We start from the raw sequence: 8,563 nt of genomic DNA on the forward strand, positions 1-8,563 counted from the left end.
TTCAAATCATATCTTCTCAATCACATTTTTTTTAACCAATCATATCTTTTTAATCACATTTTTTTCAAAAATAGTTTTCAATCAAATCTTTTTAATTTCTTATTTCAAAATCTTTTTCAAAAATCACTTGATTTCTTTTCCACTCTTGGTTTTCGAAAATCAATTAGTGTTTTTCAAAATGTTTTCAAAATCTTTTACTTAATTTTCAAAAACTACTTCCCCTCTTCTCACATCCTTCTATTTAGGGACTAACACTATTCCTTAATGCACAATTCAAACTCCAGCTTCTTTGATAAAGTTCGAATTTTCTACTTCTGCCTTCTATTTTTCTTTTCCTCTGACACCTCAAGGAATCTCTATACTGTGACATAGAGGATTCCATATTTCCTTGTTCTTTTCTCTTTCATATGAGCAGGAGCAAAGACAAACGCATTCTTGTTGAGGCTGATCCTGAACCTGAAAGGACCTTGAAGCGAAAGCTAAGAGAAGCTAAGGCACAATTCTCTGTAGAGGACCTAACAGAAATCTTCAAAGAAGAAGACCCCATGGCAGCCGAAAACAACAACAATGCCAACAATGCAAGGAAGGTGCTGGGTGACTTTACTGCACCTACTCCCGACTTCTATGGGAGAAGCATCTCTATCCCTGCCATTGGAGCAAACAACTTTGAGCTTAAGCCTCAATTAGTTTCTCTAATGCAACAGAATTGCAAGTTTCATGGACTTCCATTGGAAGATCCTCATCAGTTTTTAGCTGAATCCTTGCAAATCTGTGACACTGTCAAGACTAATGGGGTTGACCCTGAGGTCTACAGACTTATGCTATTCCCTTTTGCTGTAAGAGACAGAGCTAGGACATGGTTGGACTCACAACCTAAAGAAAGCCTAAACTCTTGGGAAAAGCTAGTCAATGCCTTCTTGGCAAAGTTCTTTCCACCTCAAAAATTGAGTAAGCTTAGAGAGGAAGTCCAAACCTTCAGACAGAAGGAAGGAGAATCCCTCTATGAAGCTTGGGAAAGATACAAACAATTAATCAGAAAGTGTCCCTCTGACATGCTTTCTGAATGGAGCATCATAGGTATTTTCTATGATGGTCTCTCTGAACTATCCAAGATGTCTTTGGATAGCTCTGCTGGAGGATCTCTTCATCTGAAGAAGACGCCTACAGAAGCTCAAGAACTAATTGAAATGGTTGTAAATAACCAATTCATGTACACTTCTGAAAGGAATCCTGTGAACAATGGGACTAATCAGAAGAAAGGAGTTCTTGAGATTGACACTCTGAATGCCATATTGGCTTAGAACAAAATATTGACTCAGCAAGTCAATATGATTTCTCAAAGTCTGTCTGGAATGCAAAATGCACCAGGTAGTACTAAGGAGGCTTCATCTGAAGAAGAAGCTTATGATCCTGAGAACCCTTCAATGGAAGAGGTGAATTACATGGGAGAACCCTATGGAAACACCTATAATCCTTCATGGAGAAATCATCCAAATTTCTCATGGAAGGATCAACAGAGACCTCAACAAGGTTTCAACAATAATAATGGTGGAAGAAACAGGTTTAGCAATGGCAAGCATTTTCCATCATCTTCTCAGCAACAGACAGAGAGTTCTAAGCAGAACACCTCTGACTTAGCAACCATGGTCTCTAATCTAATCAAAACCACTCAAAGTTTCATGACTGAAACAAGATCCTTCATTAGAAAATTGGAGGGACAAGTGGGTCAGCTGAGCAAGAAAATTACTGAACTCCCTCCTAGCACTCTTCCAAGCAATACAGAAGAAAATCCAAAAGGAGAGTGCAAAGCCATCAACATGGCCGAATTTGGAGAGGAGGAAGAGGCAGTGAACGCCACTGAGGAAGACCTCAATGGACGTCCACTGGCCTCCAACGAGTTCCCCAATGAGGAACCATGGGAATCTAAGGCTCAAAATGAGACCATAGAGATTCCATTGGACTTACTTCTGCCATTCATGAGCTCTGATGAGTATTCTTCCTCTGAAGAGGATGAGTATGTCACTGAAGAGCAAGTTGCTAAATACCTTGGAGCAATCATGAAGCTAAATGACAAGTTATTTGGAAATGAGACTTGGGAGGATGAACCCCCTTTGCTCACCAAAGAACTGGATGATTTGTCTAGGCAGAAATTACCTCAAAAGAGACAGGATCCTGGGAAGTTTTCAATACCTTGTACCATAGGTACCATGACCTTCAAGAAGGCCTTGTGTGACCTAGGGTCAAGTGTAAACCTCATGCCTCTCTCTGTAATGGAGAAGCTAGGAATCTTTGAGGTGCAAGCTGCAAAAATCTCACTAGAGATGGCAGACAACTCAAGAAAACAAGCTCATGGACTTGTAGAGGATGTTCTGGTAAAAGTTGAAGACCATTACATCCCTGCTGACTTCATAGTCATAGAGACTGGGAAGTGCATGGATGAATCCATCATCCTTGGCAGACCCTTCCTAGCCACAGCAAAGGCTGTGATTGATGTTGATAGAGGAGAATTGATCATTCAAGTGAATGAAGAATCCTTTATATTTAAGGCTTAAGGATATCCCTCTGTCACCATGGAGAGGAAGCATGAAGAGCTTCTCTCAAAACAGAGCCAAACAGAGCCCCCACAGTCAAACTCTAAGTTTGGTGTTGGGAGGCCACAACCAACTTCTAAGTTTGGTGTTGAACCCCCACATTCAAACTCTAAGTTTGGTGTTGGGAGGTTCCAACATTGCTCTGAGTATCTGTGAGGCTCCATGAGAGCCCACTGTCAAGCTACTGACATTAAAGAAGCGCTTGTTGGGAGGCAACCCAATGTTATATTTTATCTATTTTTCCTCTATTATTTTATGTTTTTTGTAGGTTGATGATCATGAGAAGTCACAAAATCAATTAAAAAAGCAAAAATAGAATGAAAAACAGAAAGAAAAATAGCACACCCTGGAGGAAGATCCTGCTGGCGTTTAAACGCCAGTAAGGCTAGCAGATGGGCGTTTAACGCCCAGTCTGGCACCATTCTGGGCGTTTAACGCCAGAAAGGGGCACCAGACTGGCGTTAAATGCCAGAAAAGGGCAAGAAGTTGGCGTTAAACGCCAGAAATGGGCACCAGCCCGGCGTTTAACGCTAGAATTGGCATGAAGAGCAATTTTGCTCGCCACTTGGTGCAGGGATGACTTTTCCTTGACACCTCAGGATCTATGGACCCCACAGGATCCCCACCTACCCCACCACTCTCTCTCCTTCACCCATTCACCAATCACCTCCACACCTCTTCCCCAAAAACCCTTCACCTATCAAATCCCATCTTTTTCTTCACCACTCACATCCATCCTTCATAAAACCCCACCTACCCCACCATTCAAATTTAAACCACTTCCCTCTCAAACCCACCCTCCCATAACCGACCCATAACCCTCCCCCCACCCCTATATAAACCCATCTTCACTCCTTCATTTTTACACAACCTAAACACTACTTCTTCCCCTTTTAGCCGAACCACAAAGCCCCTCCATCTCCTTCAATTCTTCTTCTTCTACTCTCTTCTTTCTTCTTTTGCTCGAGGACGAGCAAACCTTTTATGTTTGGTGTGGTAAAAGCATTACTTTTTGTTTTTCCATAACCATTTATGGCATCCAAGGCCGGAGAAACCTCTAGAAAGAGGAAAGGGAAGGCAAAAGCTTCCACCTCCGAGTCATGGGAGATGGAAAGATTCATCTCAAGGGTGCATCAAGACCACTTCTATGAAGTTGTGGCCTTGAAGAAGGTGATCCTCGAGGTCCTTTTCAAACTCAAAAAGAGTGAATATCCGGAGATCCGACATGAGATCCGAAGGAGAGGTTGGGAAGTTCTTACCAACCCCATTCAACAAGTCGGAATCTTGATGGTTCAAGAGTTCTATGCCAATGCATAGATCACCAAGAACCATGATCAAAGTGTGAACCCGGACCCAAAGAATTGGCTTACTATGGTTCGGGGGAAATACTTGGATTTTAGTCCGGAAAATGTAAGGTTGGCATTCAACTTGCCCATGATGCAAGGAGATGAACATCCTTACACTAGAAGGGTCAACTTTGATCAAAGGTTGGACCAAGTCCTCATAGACATCTGTGAAGAGGGCGCTTAATAGAAGAGAGATTCAAGAGGAAAGCCGGTTCAATTGAGAAGGCATGACCTCAAGCCCGTGGCTAGAGGATGGTTGGAGTTTATTCAACGCTCAATCATTCCCACTAGCAACCGGTCCAAAGTTACTATAGATCGGGCTATCATGATTCATAGCATCATGATTGGAGAAGAAATAGAAGTTCATGAGGTTATATGCCAAGAACTCTATAAGGTGGCAGACAAGTCCTCTACCTTGGCAAGATTAGCCTTTCCTCATCTCATTTGTCACCTCTGTTATTCAGTTGGAGTTGACATAGAGGGAGACATCCCCATTGATGAGGACAAGCCCATCACTAAGAAGAGGATGGAGCAAACAAGAGATCCCTCTCATCATCAAATCCCTGAGATGCCTCAAGGGATGCACTTTCCTCCACAAAACTATTGGGAGCAACTAAACACCTCCCTAGGAGAATTAACATGGGACAACTAAGGGTGGTGCATCAAGAACATTCCATTCTCCTCCATGAAATTAGAGAAGATCAAAGAATCATGAGAAATGAGCAACAAAGACAAGGAAGAGACATTGAGGAGCTCAAGCACTCCATGGGATCTTCAAGAGGAAGAACAAGCCGCCATCACTAAGGTGGACCCGTTCTTTAATTTCTTTGTTCTTTATTTTCCTGTTTTTCGAAAATTATGCTTATGTTTATCTCTGTTTGTGTCTTGTGATCATTAGTGTCTTAGTGTCTATGCCTTAAAGTTATGAATGTCCTATGAATCCATCACCTTTCTTGAATGAAAAATGTTCTTAATTGAAAAAGAGAAGAATTGCATGAATTTTGAATTTTATAACAGTTTAATTATTTTGATGTGGTGGCAATACTTTTGTTTTCTGAATGTATGCTTAAACAGTGCATATGTATCTTGAATTTGTGGTTCATGAATGTTGGCTCTTGAAAGAATAATGAAAAAGGAGACATGTTACTGAGGATCTAAAAAATCATAAAAATGATTCTTGAAGCAAGAAAAAGCAGTGAATACAAAAAAAATTTCGAAAAAAAAAGAGAGAGAGAAAGAAAAAGGAAAAGAAAGAAAAAGAAAGAGAAAAAGAAAGAAATAAAGTTGTGATCCAAGGCAAAAAGAGTGTGCTTAAGAACCCTAGACACCTCTAATTGGGGACTTTAGCAAAGCTGAGTCACAATCTGAAAAGGTTCACCCAATTATGTGTTTGTGGCATGTATGTATCCGGTGGTAATACTGGAAGACAGAGTGCTTTGGGCCACGGCCAAGACTCAATAAGTAGCTGTGTTTGAGAATCATCATACTTAACTAGGAGAATCAATGACACTATCTGGATTCTGAGTTCCTAAAGAAGCCAATCATTCTGAATTTCAAAGGATAGAGTGAGATGCCAAAACTATTCAGAGGCAAAAAGCTAAAAGCCCCGCTCATCTAATTAATACTGATCTTCATAGATGTTTTTGGAATTCATTGCATATTCTCTTCTTTTTATCTTATTTGATTTTCAGTTGCTTGAGGACAAGCAACAATTTAAGTTTGGTGTTGTGATGAGCGGATAATTTATACGCTTTTTGGCATTGTTTTTAGTATGTTTTTAGTATGATCTAGTTAGTTTTTAGTATATTTTTATTAGTTTTTAGTTAAAATTCACTTTTCTGGAATTTACTATGAGTTTGTGTGTTTTTCTGTGATTTCAGGTATTTTCTGGCTGAAATTGAGGGACCTGAGCAAAAATCTGATTTGGAGACTAAAAAGGACTACAGATGCTGTTGGATTCTGACCTCCCTGCACTCGAAGTAGATTTTCTAGAGCTACAGAAGCCCAATTGGCGCGCTCTCAATGGCGTTAGAAAGTAGACATCCTGGGCTTTCCAGTAATATATGATAGTTCATACTTTGCCCAAGATTTGATGGCCCAAACCGGCGTTCAAAGTCACCCTCAGAATTCCCAGCGTTAAACGCCGGAACTGGTACCAAAGTGGGAGTTAAACGCCCAAACTGGTACAAAAGCTGGCGTTTAACTCCAAGAGAAGTCTCTACACGAAAATGCTTCAATGCTCAGCCCAAGCACACACCAAGTGGGCCCGGAAGTGAATTTTTATGTCATTTACTCATTTCTGTAAACCCTAGGCTACTAGTTCTCTATATATAGGACCTTTTACTATTGTATTTTCATCTTTTGATCATGTTTTTATGATTGAACCCTCTTTGGGAGGCTGGCCTCACAGCCATGCCTAGACCCTTGTTCTTATGTATTTTCAACGGTGGAGTTTCTACACACCATAGATTAAGGTGTGGAGCTCTGCTGTACCTCGAGTATTAATGCAATTACTATTGTTCTTCTATTCAATTCCGCTTGTTCTTGTTCCAAGATATCACTTGTTCTTCAACTTGATGAATGTGATGATCCGTGACACTCATCATCATTCTCACCTATGAACGCGTGCCTGACAACCACCTCCGTTCTACCTTAGATTGGGTGGATATCTCTTGGATTCTTTAACCGGAATCTTCGTGGTATAAGCTAGAACTGATGGCGGCATTCAAGAGAATCCGGAAGGTCTAAACCTTGTCTGTGGTATTCTGAGTAGGATTCAATGATTGAATGACTATGACGAGCTTCAAACTCCTAAAGGTTGGGCGTTAGTGACAGACGCAAAAGAATCACTGGATTCTACTCCGGCCTGATTGAGAACCGACAGATGGATAGCCGTGCCGTGACAGGGTGCGTTGAACATTTCCACTGAGAGGATGGGAGGTAGCCATTGACAACGGTGAAACCCTTGCATACAGCTTGCCATGGAAGGGAGTAAGAAGGATTGGATGAAGACAGTAGGAAAGCAGAGAGACAGAAGGGATCAAGCATCTTCATACGCTTATCTGAAATTCCCACCAATGAATTGCATAAGTATCTCTATCTTTATCTTTATGTTTTATTCATCATTCATAACCATTTGAGTTTGCCTGACTAAGATTTACAAGGTGACCATAGCTTGCTTCATACCAACAATCTCTGTGGGATCGACCCTTACTCGCGTAAGGTTTATTACTTGGACGACCCAGTATACTTGCTGGTTAGTTGTGCGAAGTTGTGTTTATGCCATGGTATTGAACACCAAGTTTTTGGATTCATCACCTTGGATTATTTGTGTTGTAGTGATCACAATTTCGTGCACCAATAACAACAAATTTATCCAAAAACGGACGGAAAACTCTATTCATGTAGTCCATGAATACTGCAGGAGCGTTCGTCAACCCAAAAGACATTACAGTGTACTCGTAATGACCATAATGAGTCCTGAAAGCGGTCTTAGGGATATCCTCACCCCTCACCCTTATCTGGTGATAACCGGATCGCAAATCGATCTTGGAGAAAACTCCAGCTCCTTGTAACCGATCCATGAGATCATCAATTCTCGGCAATGGGTACTTATTATTTATTGTAACCTTGTTCAGCTGCCTGTAATCCACACGAGCCGCATACTCCCATCCTTCTTCTTCACCAGTAACACTGGAGCACCCCATGGAGAGACACTTGGTCGTATAAAATTCTTTCCCAACAAATCCTCTAACTGAGACTTTAGCTCGTTCATCTCTAACGGTGACATCCTATAAGGAGCACTTGAGATTGGTCCCATCCCGGGCACCAATTCAATAGCAAACTCAACCTCTCGGTTAGGTGGAAACTCATCAATATCATCGGGAAACACTTCCGGAGACTCACACACAACCGGAATCTGTTCCAACCTTTGATCATCACCCGAAATGCCCGCGGTTAACAACATGATACCCTGACATTCGGTTCCGGAACAGTTCACCATCATCGAATTCAAGTAATAATTATTCACCACGACCAGCCCTTCAGTATCTTCCGGCATAAAGTACACCGACTTTGTAGAACAATCTAGCAGAACATGGTTCTTAGATAACCAGCCCAATCCCAAGATAAGATCAAGACCGATCATCGGCAAGCAGACTAAATTATGAATAAAATCACGCTGCTTGAACCTAAAGGAATCTTCCGGGCATCCTAGCCTAGTTACCGTGGCTTCATGGGTAGCATTGTACACTCTTAGATCATAACCTAAAGTTACAATCTTCAGTCCTAACTCATGGGCTTTCTCAAATGCAATGAATGAATGTGATGCTCCCGAATCAAATAAAGCATTTAAAGTTTGACCCGCCATTTCACAGTTGTAACACCCTAATATGCAAATCCTTATGCTCGAGTCATAAGTCAATGATATTACGGTGGTACGACTCACGGGTGGATTTATTTTAATATATAAATATAGGTAATTTCGAAAGGAGTATTAATCGAGAAGCCTGAAAAGAGTAGAAACAAAATCGCGAAGACGTATCACTCACGTTTCGACAACGAAAAGTTAAACTGTGAAGCCGAAAACGATATACGGACAAGGCATAAAGGAGATTAAGAGATAGA

The 8,563-nt window shown here is 41.2% G+C and overlaps 1 non-coding gene across 1 annotated transcript; it reads right to left on the reverse strand.

Moving 5' to 3' along the window:
- Positions 1-950: 950 nt before the first annotated feature.
- LOC112718670 (small nucleolar RNA R71) lies at positions 951-1,058 on the reverse strand. The gene has a single exon (XR_003161000.1). It is a non-coding gene; the product is annotated as a small nucleolar RNA R71 (small nucleolar RNA).
- Between the last annotated feature and the right edge of the window lie 7,505 nt (positions 1,059-8,563).

This window comes from Arachis hypogaea, chromosome 10, assembly GCF_003086295.3.
Source record: "Arachis hypogaea cultivar Tifrunner chromosome 10, arahy.Tifrunner.gnm2.J5K5, whole genome shotgun sequence".
NCBI classification, from domain to species: domain Eukaryota; kingdom Viridiplantae; phylum Streptophyta; class Magnoliopsida; order Fabales; family Fabaceae; genus Arachis; species Arachis hypogaea.